This window comes from Peromyscus leucopus, chromosome 6 (genome assembly GCF_004664715.2).
Source record: "Peromyscus leucopus breed LL Stock chromosome 6, UCI_PerLeu_2.1, whole genome shotgun sequence".
Taxonomy (NCBI): domain Eukaryota; kingdom Metazoa; phylum Chordata; class Mammalia; order Rodentia; family Cricetidae; genus Peromyscus; species Peromyscus leucopus.
Genome location: NC_051068.1, coordinates 114,986,637 through 115,001,629, shown reverse-complemented (window position 1 = coordinate 115,001,629; position 14,993 = coordinate 114,986,637).

Genomic DNA, 14,993 nt, shown 5'->3' with positions numbered 1-14,993 from the left:
TAATGACCATGTGAGTATCTTCAGTGGGTTAGTGTAGGGACTCAGCACGGTTATGCCCATGGGTATACAGTGTATGCAGTTCCAGTCAGGCCTAGTATCTGTAATCATTCAGTGTCCTGTTAACGGCTCTGTAGATTTAAACAGGAAGGGTTTAAAGTTATGCATAGATTTATGCATAGGGAGTATCTTTCTTATGCATACATTTGTAGCATATCTTTTATATGGGACATGATAAAAACACATTTTTTTTTTTCAGGCAATATAATTGTATGACCTCTGTCAAATGCATAAGTGCTCTAGGTGCCTGGGAAGTATCTACAGTTCCAAAGAGAAGTCTCACTGATGTTAAGGTCACAAAATTTGAGTGCTGAGGCCTTCCAAAATTACCTACTACCTATAAAGTATTATTTAATTGTTTATAGAGGAAGAAACAGAAGCACTGAGCCCAGTCTACCAACGAGGGGTCCCATAGTTCTCATTGAACAAGGTCATATCCTAGGAGCCTACTGTCCTACAACAGGGTAATATATACATTGGCTACAGTGCTTGACTTCCTTCTTTCGCACCTGAAACTCCAGGGGAAAGAAGGGAGTCCAGAAGTATGATGAGACTTTGGAGATTCAAATTGGAAGTCAATTTAACTACTTATGAAGTATGATCATCAGAATATCAACTCCTTGGCAGTTCATTTATGGTTTTCCTATCAGGTAGGCAATGATCAGAGCTGCTTATTCTTAATTTTCATGGTATTTATTATAATTGTCATTGTTTAATGCATTATGAACAATTTACTTAGTTTCTCTATGGCTCAGTTTCCTCATCTATAGCATGGGGTTAATGGTGGAAGCAACCCCAAATATAAGCTAAATAAGGAGTAAGATTAGAACATGGTCTTGATATATACCAAGCACTATCTCCTCACTCATCCCTTCTACATCTCCACCACCACTCTATAGATCGGACCAGTTATCTTCTTGTTTTGATCCTTCTCCTGCTGTATCTGTTGCTCCCCTCCTACTAAATTATTTGTATGGCCACTTAGTTTCCTGAAGTGTCCATGAATTCATACAGAATTCACCTACCTAGAACATCATGCTTGTCCTTTTATAATTGTTAAACATCAATGTGACAAGAAAGACAAGACATTATAAAGAGCCAAACAAATGAAAGAGGCTCTGGATATTCTTGAGCAAAGAGGTAAACACATGTAAAAAATAGGAGTCAGATGCATAGTGTAAGAAGCAAGCCTCCCATTTGGTAACTTCTGTGAGCCTCCGAGAATAAATACCTGCTCTACTCTGATCTACCTGTGGTTTCCCTGGGATTAGTAACCTGGGGGAGAGAGTGCTACCATCATCATTGACTGACTCCAGAGTCCTCAGCCATGCCCCCATGGGTCTCATTTGCTACTCTAGAAGGGTTGACAACCTTCCCCTTGGCATTTTCATGAGCTGCCTCTATATTTTATTCCATGTTTGGTCCAGTAGATGAGTGATAAATGGTTTGAAGGTTTTCTTTTTGTTCTTCTTCACTGAGAATCATTTGAGCTTTGTGGGCTTCAGCATTCAGAGTCATCTGTATTTGCCAGCATCCAGCAGTGTCTGGCACATAGTCTAAAAACTCTTTGATTTCTTTGTTTTCTGGGCATGAAACATTTCCAGGTTTCTTCTGAAACTTCTCTGACTCTTTAATAAAATTTTTCTTTCCTGGCCCTTTTTTCTTTGATGAAACTTTTCTGTGGCATGTAGGTTTGTTTTTCTTTCTTTGATTCTTATTACTCCTAGTCCATGGTTCCCATGGCTTTGCTAGCCCTACAATAGGTGCTTCATGATCTATTTGTTCTGTTCCTTCACCTACCTGCTGGTCTGAACTTGAATTGGTCGTGAGAACGTCAGAGTAAGTCTCCTTCTCTAGCTCATTCTATCTTGCCACCTAGTCATCAAAATCTTTCTGAATAAATATCTCAGGTGGAAGGCCCCCACTTCTTTATCTCCATTTTCTGTCACATCTGAGCAGTGTTTCAATGCTGGAAGTACATAATTCATGCTTTGCATTTTTAATCCCTCTTTGGACCTTCATCATTTCTATCTTGGCCCACAGCAACTGCTTTCCAAGTTCATGGCCTTGACATATTAGCCAGCACTAATGTTGTTCAGACTGATCTCTAACTTGGGAGTCCTTATGTCATAAGTATTGCATCCTTCCTCAGTGCGGCATATCATGATGGGTATTTCTGATTAATAAATGATTTGTGGGAATATATTTTGAAATGATATAAATATCCTATTCATCAAATTTTCACTAAGTGGTTATATCAGGTATTGATGAGTCTTGCCTATTACCAAGATGGTTACAAAATGGTAATTTTCTAACTACATTATTCCCTGTCAATGTTTAGTTGGTACTCTACTTACATGAATTTAATAAGGAAACTGTATGGATTCCTGTATTCTTATTTGTTCAATGAGGTATAATTTTTTCTTATCATTTATTTTGATGGTTAAATTTTCCTAGATTTAGTGCCTTCAAGTTCTGGCTCCTTTGCAGTTTTGATATGTCTCCATCATTTTCTGAGCTTGTTTCGTGCATGTGCTCACATGGCAAAATATCTTTAAAAAAATACAGTTATTATAAATGTTCTTCCCTTTCTAACAACTGGATTATCTTCTCATACTTGAATTTGGTCATATTGGTGCCCTGTTTAAAATCATACCTGATAACTTTTAGTTAAATTCTGGATATTGTGCTTTAGTTACATGAAAATGAGTTGGATATTTTTCTTATATAAGAACATTAAGATTACATTTAGCAGCAGAGTGAAGAAACAGATACTTAAGTTCTGTTAAGGATCCACTTTTCCATTACTCTAAGATGCCCCAAACCAGAGTCTGAAATGTTTATGAAGGATGTTCCATGTTGGCAGTCTCTTTAGAGTTCAAGTTTTCTAAAACTCCACTCTGTCCAATGGTCTCCAGAACAGTGAGCCAACAAATTCATGCTCATTAAAAACATCTCATCATAGTGTTCTACTACAACAGAACAAGTAAGACTAAGATGCTCTCATTTTGTTATTGATCTTTAATAATGCAATATTATGATGAAAGAATATTAGCTCGAACCAGATAAAGTTATCATTTTTATAGGTCAAATATATCCTAGCTACTGGTAGCTGAAAACACTTTAATTTGTAAGTCTTTTCCAAAGTATTGATGTTTTGGAATCTATGCTGTGGATATTTTTATAATTTATCAGATACCCTCAAATGGGAATATATACTTTTTATTTGTTAGAGATATTCTTTAGTTTTTCTTTCTATAACTCTTACTGGGTTTCTGTCATGATCCTTGAGTTGACCAGGGGAATGGGACATCCACTCTAAACAGTGGGACACTGTTTCTTTCTTTCTAAAAGATCAGTCTATACTAGAATTCTTGTATTGGCTATTTTTCTCAGTGCTGTGGAAATACACAGGAGGGGGAACAACTTAAAGAAGGCTCACCATTAGAGGGTTCAGCCTATCATGACAGGGATACTATGGCGGTGAGAACAACGTAGTACTGAAAAAGCCTGCTATTAACATTGTATCCATAGTTAGGAAGCAGACAGAAATAAATGCTGCCAGTTCTTGGGCCACTTGTCTCTTTATATTTTAATTCATTCTGGGGCCCCAGAAGATGGAATGCTGGTGTATGCATTCAGTAGGGGTGTTTACCCTTCTGTTAAACCTACTTTAAGTGCCTTCACTGACACACCCAGAGGTTTATCTTCTAGATGATTCCAAATTCAGATCCAGTCAAATTGAAAATGAAGCATAATCATTGCAAGCACCCCAAGTTCAGAATGAAAAGGGAGTTTATCATGAGCTACTTACTTCACCTTTTCCTTTCATCTGCAGAAAAGTGCTGTTAAGAAAAGGTAAAAAGGAGAATCAAAATCAAGAATTCTGTCAGAAGCAAAAGATAATCTTTCAGTCAGCTATGATGTTTAATATTGATTGTCAGTGTGACAGGATCTGGAATAACTTAGAAGATAAAATTCTGGGCATGACTATGGATTGTTTTCTAGAATGGGTAAATTGGGGTGGAAAGAATCAACCTAGATGTTGATGGCACCATTCCATGTGCTGGGGCTTCAGACTGAAAACATGGAGAAGCTGAGCACTTGTATTCATTTCCCTTTGACTCCTGTCTGTAAACTCAGGGGGACCGGGTGCTTCATGCTCTTGCCACTACACCTTTCTCAATACAGACTCTATTCCTTCTTAAACTGTGAACTAAAATAAGCCTGCCAACCCTTAAGTTGCTTCTTCTCAGGTGTTTGAACACAATAACACACACACACACACACACACACACACACACACACACACATATGAATGTATCTATGTATGTATTTGGTGCCACGAATGGGGTTGTTTCTACAGCAAACTTGACCATGTAATTAATAGGCTTTTGAAATTATTTTCACTGGGAATAGGGAAGAGTTTGAAGCTTCAGGCTGAAGAAGTCCTATAATGCTGAAAGTAGAACTTAGAGAACATTGTGGTAGGAGCTTGGAAGACTAAGATGCCATGAGAAATGCAAACAGTGGAGGCATTTAGGGGAAACAAGTACTCTACTGAAGACTGTACTTGTTGAGGTCACTGACATATCTTGGCAGAGAAAATAACTTTACCCTGCTAAGATCTTTACTTCTCAATTAAGGTTGAATTGAAAAGTAATAGACTAATTTGTTTGGTGGAGAAAATTCCGAGTCAGGATGGTATTCAGACTGTGGAATTATTACAGCTTATTGCTCTTTTTTGGAGCTATAGGAGAATAGAAAGAAGGGAGAGAAAGGGGCCAGCAAGGGAATACATGAAAAAAAAAATGGACAGTTTCACAAGGAAATGAATGTGAGGATTCTGAAAAAGGAGCTAAAATTGCTAACAATTAGCATCTATGTAAACAAAACCTTGAAGTCTGCACTGAGACAATAAGAAATGTGTCTTGTGTGCAAGATCTCACACAAGAGGCTCCAATTTGTGAAAAGGCAAACTCATTTAAAGGAGAGCAAATACATTAACTGAGAATATCAACTGAAGGTATCTTCACTTGAAAACAATAACCTAGGAAGTGTTTTCCCAACTACTGTCCAAGGGAAGCCAGACTACACCTGAAGCATGCATCATAACTTGGCAGCCTTGTCTATGTGGTACTATTTGCAGTCACGAGAGATGCGAGAGTGAGGAGGTCATGGAATTTTGCACCAAGGTTCCTGACTTGAGTCCAGGCAATGCATGGCATGATTGTAGTCCCAACAGTAAGGCCCTGAGAGGCCATTGGGTAGTGCTGTGGAGGTGAAACCTGAGGACCATGGGCTTTTTCTGCTGAGAAGGAGAACTGCAGTGGTGTTAGCTCTGCAGTGAGGCTGTGTGCTATGGGCAACACAGTTGGTGACGTTAGGCTACCAAGCTAGTTGGAGTACAGATGATTTGATCAGGATCTCTAGATGCTGGATATGTAGGGTTAGGATTTAATGTTTGCCCTGCTGTATTTTAGTCTCCTTTGGTCTAATCATTTCTTGCCATCAATCCATTTCTCCCTTTTGGAGTGGGAATGTTGACTTTGTGACATTTCTATATTGGAATTATGGACATTATTTTAATTTTATAAAATGATTGCCTGAAGTCTCAGAAAAGACCCTGGAATTTATACTTCTAAAGAGTGTTGAAATTTTAAAAGATTAAGGGGGCTTTTGGAGTTGAATTTTGCATTGTGAGTTGAATGTATTTTGCATTATAAGTTGGCAGTGAGCCATAGGACAAGGAGTGGAAATTTTGTCTTAAAAATGATATCTGGAGGTTACCTTGACAAGGTGTGGATTTGTGATGGTTAATATCAATTGCTAGATTTATAGGGTGTGGAATCACCTGTACAACAAACCTCTGGCTGCGTCTGGGAAGGATTACCTGTATTGGGTTCATTGAGGTGTGAAGGATCACCCTAAATTTGGCTGGCACAATTCCATTGGCTCAGATAGCAGAGTGCAGGTAAGGGAGAATGTAAGCTGAGTGTGAGCCCAAGTCTCCCTTTGCTTCCTGACTGTGGTGGTTTGAATGAGAAATGTCCCCCATAGGCTCATGTATTTGAACACTTGTTATCCTATTGATGGTGACCTTTAAGGAGGCTATAATACATTCAGGAGATGCAGACTTGCTGGAAGAGGGCCAGACTTTGAGGATTTACAGCCTTACCCCACTTCCTGTTATTTCTTCCTCTGCTTCCAAGCTGGCTAATAAAGTTTTTTAGCCAGCTTCCTGCCTCTGCTGGCACGCCGTATCTTCCCCATTACTATGGACTCTAGCCCTCTTCTTTGAGTTGTTTTTGGTCATAGTATTTTATCATAGCAACAGAAAAGTAACTAATATACAGACTGTGAACACAATGTAACCATCTGCCTCATTTTCCGCCACCACATCTTCCTCACCATGATGGACTATTCTTTTTTAAACCCTTAAACGTGAACCAAAATGAATCCTTCTTCTCTTTAGTTACTTCTTCTCAGGTATGTGCTCACAACAATGAAAAAAATATCTAATGTAAACAATGGTGTTTCTTTTGTAAAAACACTGGTATTTTATTCATCATGATTTTTCAATTTTAATTTAAAATGTTTCATTAAAATAATATTTATCTTGATCACTGAGTTTTTCAGCGTGTCTTTTAATTTTGTACCTGAAGTGGAACTCTATCTTAGTTTGATTCCTTTATTCTCAGTGTTTTGGGCCGAGAGATTCTGATGAGGGTCTTCTCTGTTTGGCAGTGTAAGGCTGGGGAGGTGCTAAAATGTGAGAAGGTGACAGATCCGTGACCATAGAAAGGTCACAGTTCTTCCCTTCCACCTCCTTAGATTTCTTACTCTAGACACAAAACAAGCAGTTCTCCCATCCCCCAACCCCGCTGGATCCTGGATCATCACCAACCTGGACCTTCCCCCAACATTCTTGTGTGCTTCCAGAGTGCAGAGGACCTCACGAGCTCTGCCCACTACAGCTCCATCTGTACCAACGACATAAAGAAAGGAGAAACAAGAATACTCACACTGATTTGCAACTTCTGACTAGACTGGAATTTAGTAACCACAGTGACCAAAGGGCCTTTGTTCAAATAGTTAAGAATACTGAAGAGAGCATTGATTTTTAAGGTGTAAGTTCTGAGACGACAAAGCCACTTCATAGCACATAATAACTGGTTACATATATACTGGTAGTAGGTGAAGTTTATTAAAGATATTAATCAAATCTCTCACATTAGTTATTAATTTTTATCCATTTGATTTATTAGAGTCTATGAGATGTAGGTTAGATCTATTTAAGGTTCTAAGAGATGTGGGTTAAAAATTATTGCTGATTTAGCTATTATTTTCTTTAGTTCTGATGGTTATTTGCCTTATAAGTTTTCAGGCTATGTTGTTATGCAAGTATATGTCATGCTGACTACAAGTATTTGATATTTCTTGTAGATGACCTTTATTTCTTTGGTGATTTAAATTTTCTTTTGTCTTATTATTTTTTTCCTTGTTCTTTTGGACTTTTTATTAGTTTCTGTCTCTAAATGAGGCAGGCATCATGGAAAACATGAACTTTTTAAAATATATATTTTAATATATTTAAAAATTAGTGCTTTTTACATTGATATCTCTCTGAAATTTAGCTTAATGTTTTCTAATGCTTTTGATTCCCTTACTTGTTGCCCACCTCTAATTTGCACTGGTTAAACTTTATTTAAATCTTTTTAAAAAACACTACACAGTCTCTTTTCTTCTTTTAATGAATGCTGCTAACTTATTGATACCCATCTTTTTTTTGCAGACTTCCATCAACATCAAAAGCTTATCATAGATGGATCTTTCCTCTAAACATGGCAAGAATTTCTGCTCTCTCTCACATCCTTCTGCTCAGGATGCTTCTGCTTTTACTCTGTGTAAGCTTCTGCCATTTGGAAATGGTCTTTGATCAGGCTTCTAAACCTTCCCTCGCTTTGGGAAATTCTTCAGTCCTATTTCTTTGCAACTTCATCTCCTACATCTCCCGTTCTTTCTCAATATTGGAGTTCCTGGTGGCCAGTTCGGGAACTTTCATCAGCGATGATTACTCATGCTCTTTTTATCAGGGTACTACTTTTAAAACCTTCTATTCTGTGGCCACATCCCTCTGCTCTACAGTCAACCCAATCATTAGACATATTTTTTCATACCTAGTAATTATAACTGATTTTCCTTTATAATGTTTATTCTCACTGACACGGTCCACTCTTTTTAGGCAGATATTTATTACTGTTATTTTGAGTTCTTGTCTGTCTTGTGTATTGCACTTCCTTGGGTGCAGGTTACTTCAGTACTTTATATTGGTGCTATTTCTCAAGGGTCTACTCTTCTCTCTGTATGATCATCTCTGATTCTCATGGGACACCATCAGTCCTATCAGGGGAGGAAGACAAAATTCTATATTCTGGCTTTGGATCTTCTGGGAATTAATGTTTCTATCCCAAATGTGCCATGATGGGAAGTATGACCTTTTATTAAACAATCTTTCTGTGTTTAACATGCCCCTACCTTTTTTTTTTTTTCATGAATGAATGTAAGTAACCTTGTAGCAGTTTGGTTGGACATAATTATTTAGGACAAAAGAAAATGGGAGGGGAACCCAAATGATGGTTCCAGGCTTCCCTAGTTTCTGTTCTGACCCAGAGTTACTACAGCACAGCAGAAAAAGATCCACATGGTTGAAAAAAGCATGTAACTAGTGGTTTTTTTCTAGGCCTTTCTTCCCATACTTAAGAAGCCCCCATCCCTCCACCTATACCCTAAAACTACGTTCCCCTCCATTGGTTTCTCCCAGTGTTTGAATTTCTTAGGTGGGTATGGATATGAGGCCCAGACACCATCCACCCCCTTGCATCCTTCAGGTCATGGCACTACCCTTCATTTTTGATTTAGAGAAGGAAGGCCATTGCTGGGGTTCATTCATCTTCAAAACCAGTGCTGTGAATAAGCATTCTGCTTCTCATTGATACCAATTAAGGCCTTGTGTAATGCACACAAGATTCTGTGTTCACTAAAGACAAATTTTTATAGCAAAATTATTGTGAACAGCCTCAACACATAGGGTTAATAAATAAACCAAAACATAACCTTAAGATCTTTTATATAGGAACTTTAGGAATTTTTTCCCCTAGGTTTTGACTTAATATTAATTTCTACCTCAGAGGGAAAAAGGACCTGTTTAAAAATCCTTTATTCTCCCATTTATATTAAATAACACAAAATTATTTTTAATAATATGATATGGAATCTAGAGACAAAACACTATGGTCCACAAAAGGGAACCAATTTATTTCATAAATCATATTCATCAACTCCTTGCAGCAATTTCTCTTTTCCCTGGGAAGGGGATGCTATTATGTTCTAGCTGTGGCTCTTGGTGTAATTTTAATTCATCATTAAGTAACACTTTGCTTTTTAACATAAAGAATTCAGTGTGCTTGATGGAGCAGTGCTCTGTGGAAAGTTAGTTTGGAGCAACAACTGTTTGGAGCAGAGGAGTTTATTAATTTATCAGAACCTTATGTTCAATTTCACATTTCTCAGCATAGGAAACAGCAATCATCCGCACCTGTTGCCAATTAAAGCATTAATGGCACATCAATCAAAGAGAAATCACTGGGAATGGAGATGACACAGGCTCTGTGCTCCTGTCATTTTTTTGGAAGTCATCCTCTATTTCAACAGTAAGTGAAATCCATAAGCCACACCCTCCAACATGTAGTCTCTACTTCTTGGAAAGGATTTCAGCAGCGGAATGCTTCATTTTGCAAGGCCACAAGCATTTTCCCTGTAGAGAAATTGTTGTCTTAGATTTAAAAAGTAGTGTTGCCACTATCTTATTTATTTTCCTGTAGTGGTGATGGAATACTCTAACAAAGGGAATTTCAGGGGAAATGGATTTATTTGGGGGTCACAGTTTAGGTATAGTCCACTGTGACAGGAGTGTTCAGCTCACTTTCTCCAGTCTAGGATCTTAGCTAAGAGAATGGTGTCACCCACAATGGGCAGGTCTTCCCACCCCAACGAATATAATCAAGATATTTTCCACAGGCATGCCCAGAGAGCCATCTCCTAGATCTTATCAAATTGAGAACTGTTACTACACATGTGGAGAGTAGTTGGGGACTGTTAATATATATATATATTACCAAACTTGATGAGTTAATGCCCAGGATTACATAAGGCAGGGTAGTGCTAATCGTTCAAGATGTATGGTACTGACCTCGTCTATATAGGTTTCTCTGTGAACACAGGAGGAAGTCATAGATAGCATTGACACCAGAAAGTCTACTGAGGAGGAAGCTGGGTTTTCTAGCATTTTGTTATGAGTGGGCAGATGTTGTTCAGGCATGTCTGGCATTGAGATTTGAGATGAGAATGGCAGTTGTGAGCAGAAAGAGTTGAAAGTGTGCTTTCAACTACTAGACTACTAGAACACTAGAAGCAGATGTGTTCAGATTCCAGGTAGCCTTCTGTCTGGGGCTTATCCTCTTGGTTAATTGATGTGAGAACAAGTAGCCCATGGTCTCAGGTTCTAACTCTGAACATTGAGCAGATGTGACATAAAGGAAAGAGACTGACTGTGTCTCTGACAGGTAAGATGGACAGGTTGATGAGGAGTAGCCGACATTCTGATACTAAGGCACAATGTTGCCATATACAAAGTTTGTGCTCTGGAATTCCATAAATAAGCTCTTATTTGTTTGTTTGTTTTGTGTGATTGTGCATCTTTACATACACACATCACAAAACCTTCTCATATTTTGTGTTCATAGCTATCTTTGACTGAATGTGGCCAGTGGAGTGTGGACTGCATATGACTGTTAGAAAAAGGAAGGCAAAGCCTTGCATGTGGTAGGTGTCCAGTTCATCTGTGGAACTTAATGGAACAAAGAAGGCCCAGTGCCTAACCATCACCTGTCCAATCAAAATGTAAAGGAAATGTATCCAGTACTTCCCCAATTATATCCTCATATCTTTTCTCTCTGCTTCAAAGGACACATTGCTGTGGGATGGTCTGTATGTCAAATCTGTTGCTCTGATTGGTCAATAAATAAAATACTGATTGGCCAGTGGCTAGCAGGAAGTATAGGCGGGACTAACAGAGGAGAAAAGAAAGAACAGGAAGGCAGAAGGAGTCACTGCCAGCTACCACCATGACAAGCACCATGTGAAGACACCGGTAAGCCACAAGCCATGTGGCAAGGTATAGATTTATGGAAATGGATTAATTTAAGCTGTAAGAACAGTTAGCAAGAAGCCTGCCATGGCCATACAGTTTCTAAGCAATATAAGTCTCTGTGTTTACTTGGTTGGGTCTGAGCGGCTGTGGGACTGGCGGGTGACAAAGATTTGTCCTGACTGTGGGCAAGGCAGGAAAACTCTAGCTACAACACATGCCATCATATGTCAGTGGTGTGTTTTGTAAGTTGAGCTAGAGAGAAAACAGTCTGACTTGGCATCATGTACTCAATCCCATTTTCTTGTTTAGTGATGGTGATGGCTATAGTTTGGATAAGGCCTTCTCAAAGACACATATGTAAGGACTTATTTTCAGTGATGCTGGTATTGGGTAGTCCTGTGGAATTTTAAGAGGTAAGGACACTGTTAGATGCCCTGAGGGTGTAACGATGGTATAACAATGATGTAACCTCTGAGAAAGGTCCAAGTCATTGGGGTCAGCTGATTGTAAATTTTTTAAATTTCCACAGCCACAAGTTAAAAGAAATATAATAACTTCATAAAAATCTGTGTTAGGAATTTGTTACAAGGATTCAAAGCTTACTAACATGATAAGCATCGCCAATCTCTAGTATGTCCAAATAATTCTTAGAATATACTTAAGGAAAAATAATATCTCAAATACTTTGAATGGCCAAAGATGGAGAAAAAGCAGAATGTCCAATACAGGGGCTTTTAGCCATAGGATGCTCTGAAGTTACTATAAGACCTGCCTAGGATTTTCCATCCTTTACCATAACATATGATATTTATGTAGTGCATGTTATCTGTCCAATGTATACTCTGCAGAGATTGAGACTTTTTCCCATTCTCCACAATGAAATGAGATTCTGAATAAGACCATTCCAGCTTCTATCTTTCTGTGAGCTCTCCTGTGGCCATTGGGCATGACAAAACATAGTGCTTTATCCACAGGCAACTGGGATTAATCTATCAGTGGGCATATGTCTGCTACGTCCAAGCGTAGTTTGGTGTAAGAATTCAGTGTCTGAAGGGTTATTTTTCCTCTGAGGTTTCAAACCCAGAGTTTCTAGGAACTGATATCCACTGGGTGAAGTCCTTCCTGTAGCACTCCAGAAGCACAGGAGTTGTGTTAAACGAGAGAGAGTCTTGACGAGACCGAAGAGGGAGTGTCCTGCATACGGATCGTCCAAGCTGGTAGACCCCACATGAGAGCTGCTCCCACACATCCTGCCCTCTGGTTCTTCACTCCCTTTCTTCTCTTCTTCCTCCCGTGACCCTTTCCTCTCCTCTTTCACTCACTTCCTTCCCTCTCTTCCTTTACTTACTTATCCCCCCTTCCTTCCACTCATGCCTCCCCTCTTCTTTCTCTCTCTTCTGTTTACTTGCTTATTCCCTCTCTACTTCTCTTTACTCTCGCCCTTCACTCCCTTCCTTCCCTTCTTCCTTCACTCAGTTCTAAAATCTCAGAAGAATCTTTTGCAGTCTTTCTAGGCAATGAATTTGTAAAGGTCATTTGAGTTAAGTTTCTTGTTGCTTATACGTGAAAGTCCCTAATAACTGATGCTCTGGATTCTGAAACCTTCTCCTGAGTGTCCTGCCATTTCACTGTGTCCAGAAGAGGTGCATATATATGCATAGAAATAACTGTTTGCATAAATGGACACAGTTGACATCTAGCTTTCAGCACACTGTTCGTACACGTGAGGATTTAACTACCTTGTCACTGCTCTCATCTTGTGCCAAATAATTCTGTGTGCTGCAGGGTGTTTAACAGTATCTGTGAACTCCACCACCCAAGAGCAGGGAGTGTCTTTGCTCCACTTACAACCTTCTTCCCATAAAAATTCAAAAGTGTCTTCAGATGGTGTCTAATATCCCGGGGCAGGGGGATAGACAAATCTCTCCAGTTAAGAACTATTGTATTCAGACCATCAGCAACACATGAATAGGCTCACAGCTCTCCTTCCTTCCTTCCTTCCTTCCTTCCTTCCTTCCTTCCTCCCTCCCTCCCTCCCTGCCTTCCTTCCTTCCTTCCTTTCCTCAGGAAGGTATCACCAGTCCATAGGACAGCATGACCTCATGCTTAGAAGCCAAATTGATATTTATTTGGTGAGAAAGGCTCTAAGTAAGTGGGGGATATTTGGATGATACAGCTAAAAGAAAAGATGCAGAAAGGAAGTCCCAGGAGGAAAGCCATGCCACCTACTTATTCTACTCCAGACCAGGGTTAGGTAAAAATGGATACAAGAAAAAGAGAAGAGAAGAAAGGAAAGAAAAGAGAAGTTCAGGGCAGGAAAATACTGTACAGGACAGGACAACACAGGACAGGACAGTATAGGACAGCACAGGACAGGATAGGATGGGACAAGATACCCAGTTCACCCAGCTGAGAGTCTCCTAGAGTTCAGAATCTAAATGTGGAAAGTAGAGCTGGGTCTTTCAGAGTAGAGGTGAAATACGGGCCTTAGGAATTCTCCTCAAATGTGGTTTATACATTTTCACTCTTTTCTTTTTAAGGAGAACAGTACAGCCCAGTAGCAATGATTCAATTGGGGCCAGACAGTTCAAACAGAACCAGGAGGAATTCCATTCCCTCAAACCACTGTGTGCTTTTTGAAGCACAGCCTGATCTCCATACCTCTACTGAGAAAGATTTTCCTCACAATTAAGTGGCTAACACACAAAAGAGTCCCTCCTAATTTAAAACTCCTTATTCCAACTGAATGTCAAAATATGTAAACTGGAAATTTTCATTTTGCTGTTTTTTTCCCCACATTAAAGGACATCTGATACATGAAAATATAGCATACATTCTTGGCAATACTAATGCATCACTCATAAAATGGCTTATATGATCCAACCACATGATGTTAGGCACAGGCTACACACATACCATATACATCAGTCTGGAGCAGCGATTATACAGGGTGGAAGCATCCAGTACAGACAGAGCAACCTTAAGCAAAGAAGCAGTTTGGTGTTTGAGTGCAGCTCCTCTTTTTGCTGACTCAATTCTCAGTTTTCTGCATTTAGAAAAACCTTACTGCTCTGAATATGAAACACTTGGTTTTCCCAATTATGTGTCCCTCGCCTCCTCCCCTCCCCTCCCTCTTCTTTCTCTTTCCCCTTCCTTTCTCTCCTGACCTCTGTGTTTTCTTTCTTCTATTCTTTTCAAGACCTAGGTCAGTGTTTGAGTGCTTGCTTAGTACATGCAAAGCCCTGAGATAATTTATTAATTACATAAATAAAGAGAGAAAAGAGAAGAAAAAGAAAATAAACCAAAAGAAAAGGAAAGGAGAGAAGAGAAGAGAAAAGGCTGGACATGGGTTCATATATCTGAAAACCTGGAGCTGAGGAAGTAGAAGAAGAGTAAGTTTGAGAAATGGCTACATAGTCAATGCCTTCTTGAAGGAAGGAGGAGGAAGATGAGGAGAAACAAGAAGAAGAAGGAAGACAATGAAGAAGGAGGAGAAAGAGAAGGGGAAGGAGAAGGAGAGGAAAAGAAAGAGGAGGAGGAAGAAGGAAGACGATGAAGAAGGAGAAGGAAGAAAAAGTGGAAAGAGAAGGAGGAGAAGAGGAAGAGGAGGAGGAGGTAGAGGAGGAGGAGGAGGAGAAAGAAGAAGAAGAAGAAGAAGAAGAAGAAGGAGAAGGAGAAGGAGAAGGAGAAGGAGAAGGAGAAGAAGAAGAAGAAGAAGAAGAAG